Source organism: Amphiura filiformis, chromosome 19 (assembly GCF_039555335.1).
Source record: "Amphiura filiformis chromosome 19, Afil_fr2py, whole genome shotgun sequence".
NCBI lineage: Eukaryota > Metazoa > Echinodermata > Ophiuroidea > Amphilepidida > Amphiuridae > Amphiura > Amphiura filiformis.
This window is the reverse complement of record NC_092646.1, coordinates 2,430,565-2,433,946: the sequence shown is the minus strand read 5'-3', so window position 1 is coordinate 2,433,946 and position 3,382 is coordinate 2,430,565.

Sequence of the window (3,382 nt, the reverse complement as noted above, 5' to 3'; positions counted from 1 at the left end):
AATACAGCAGCCAGTTAGCAGTCCTGAACTAAAAACCATCTTCATATCCCGGCTTCGTATAAACATAATACTGTAGATGGGGTGTATTTGTAGCCCGGGGAAGTATACCTATTTCATTCACAGTATCAATCGTCTGTTAAGTTTGGTTCACACTGAGGTCGAAAATAGTATTTGCAAGTTTCGGATCAACACTCCATGCATGCAATACAGGTCATAATGTGCAAAGTTGAGTAATAGAATAGAGGGTTCAACCCCACCGGCAGCACCGAAAGCCCCATATCAGATGGCATCGCTAGGATCCATAACATGCTTATCTATCAGGGCACAGTTCTTTAACCCCAATACATTTGTACATTCATTGAATGACCTTTGAAAATTTGGGTACAAAACTCATACTCTGCAACTTGAGGTCAAATTTTGCACTTACCAGTGTTTAATTGAGGTTTATTGAACTATGCCATTGGGATGAGGCCATTGTGGCCCATAGTGCAATGATCTTGCCTAGACGCTTAAATGTTTTGAAGTGCCATAAATGGAAACGATCAGGAAAATAAACAAACGACTGAAAGGAATGTCAGCTGATTTACTGTGAATGAAAAATGCTTGAAACCCAAGGATATAACATAATGATCATAATTTCTAAAGCAAATTTCTTGATGTCATTTCCATTTAATTTCACTTTTTGATTTTGAAAGATTTCTAATTGAGAAATTAGATTGAGAAGTTAAAACTTGCACAATTTGGCAATAAAACGAAGAAAATGGCAATGTTTGTAAATATGAAGCTCCATTCGAATCAGTGGCGTAGATTTCTTTTTTGACAGGGGGGTGGAGTTGGAAAAAATTCTTGAAGTATAGTCAATAGCACCTTTTGGCGATAAAATAAGTTTATGGTACAATTGGGCACGATGCGTGCGTAAAGATTGCTATTTTGAAGCTAAACTGATCAAATATGGTGTCAAAGTAGAATAAATGCGCGCGAAGCGCGCGAAAATTTGCACTTTGGGGGCTAATATGGGCAAATATGGGGTTAATTTGGTCAGAAACCCATTATCAGGTGTCAACATTGGGGGGGATGATTGTATGGACCATCCCCCTGGCAAAATATTGGGGGGATTTACCCCCATTCCCCCCCGGATCTACGCCTGATTCGAATGCATCATGTGACGAAAGAATCAATCCAAATAGATTGACAGATAGATTGAAATGGATCTTTGGATTTTTGAAATAACATTATGTTGGATTTTTTTTTTGCTTTTTGCAAAAAAATGTTTTTGAATGTTATTTTAATAAATTTTTGATTTTGAAAAACGTCTTATACCCTTTATACAGGGTGTCCCAGAAAAAATTACCGGGCGAATAAATTTGGACGTAAGTCGAGAAATAGACATCAGAATCCAAAAATCTAAACATCGGCGTGTAGCTTATCTAATTCTGCATCCTATACGTAAATTTTACTGGAATCGGTCGACTGATTGCGAAGAAATGAGCGTTCACATAACGCATGCATCAATTCACTTCATTCCAAGTTTGAAAGAAAGATCGTTCAACACAATGGGCAATAGTGGTTAAATGTCAATGGGTTTCATATTTTGTACCTTGAAATACTTTTCGTTCTTTTTAAATCATCTGTTTCTTGCAAAACATTTGATTAGGTTTTGTTCAAATTTGAAAACCTACACGACATTGAAAATGAAAGCTTGCATGTAAGATGATGCTCGGTACTTGTAAATATCTTTTTTCGTTAATGTTGATATAAATGTTGCATAAAGAATTCCATCTGGCTTTAAAAAATCCTCACACACATCAATGTTTTTGGAATATTTCCAAGAAATTGTAATGCAAAGTTTGAATCTTTAAAAACTTCAACATTAATGTTGCATGGTATCAAAAATCACACGTAAAGCTGTAAGCACTTGTTCAATGTCATTCTTGGCTCAAATGTTCTTTGGAAAGTTAAAATATAACATATTTGCACAACCTAAAGAATTAAAGTTGCAGAAATCAAAGTTTTCTCGGATCAACTATTATTCATCTTCAGTGAAAACATTAATAACATAACACTGTCGAATTATAAAATAATTAATGTGGACTAATTTAATGAGATACACAAACTTTAGGAAGCGGTGAGCGAGTATGAAAAAGTGCCTATTTATCAAACTTGGAATGAACTACATTGATGCGTGCATTATGTAATTGTTAATTTCTTCGCAACCATTCAACCGAATCAAACAAAATGTTCGTATGTGATGCACAATAAAATAGGCTATGCGCTACATTTTTAATTATTTGATTTTGATGTCTAGTTCTCGACCTACGTTCAATTTTATTCACTCGGTAATTTTTTCTGGGACACCCTGTATACATTTTGCGAAAACGTCTTATTTGATGCCAGCAGCCAACTCAGCTTACATGTTTGGTGCATTAAACTTGGGTGGGTTAGTTTAAGGTTGGTGGGATTAACCCTGAAAGTTATGGAATCTTTTGCGCCTTATATAAACTGCTAAATAATTGTTGGTCTAAAGTAAAAGGCAAAGACTTGATGAATCCATCTGTGAGGTCAAAATATTGGGCAAAAATGCTGTTTTGGAGAAAAAAAACCCAAAAAACAACACCCAAAACAAAACAAATCTAGGACCCATTTTTTTTTATAACTTTGATTTTGACCAACTCTGAGAAATTTGCAACAAAAATGGTTGAAAAAATAATACTGATTTTCGTCCAAATTTAAAATGTTTTTAGTGAAGTTGGTCAAAAGTTGGTCAAGAATATTTTTGTTACGTTTCCCAAACCCAAAAAATTTGGGGAAAAAAACCCTTTTGTGGAATTTTATCCAGCCATAGATGGATTTGTCACGTCTTTGCCATTCTAAATACTCGGGAGCTAGGACCACTTTCTGTGCACCCCCCACAGGACCAAACCAAACCAACTTTTTTAGGTTCCTGAGATGACCCCAAAACATAATCAGGATGTTCCCAAAAATATAAACTGGCCCCAAGGGGGGTAAAAGGTCATCGAACTTTGCATAGGGTCAAAATTTTAAACTTGCTCAAATTGTGTTAAAAACCATTCCCATGTATTCCCCTAGTCACAAGGATACAGAAAATGTATAGTTTGACCTATCTAGGACATATTGTTCTTGAGTTATAACCAAAAAGGTCAAAGGTCACGTGTTTGCCTCTACGACCCCTATAGAGGCAAACACGTGACCTTTGACCTTTTTGGTTATAACTCAAGAACAATAATTATATCCTAGATAGGTCAAACTATACATTTTCTGAATCCTGTGACTAGGGGAATACATTGGAATTTTTTAACACAATTTGAGAACTATCCTGATTATGTTTTAGGGTCATCTTAGGAACCTAAAAAATTTGGTTTGG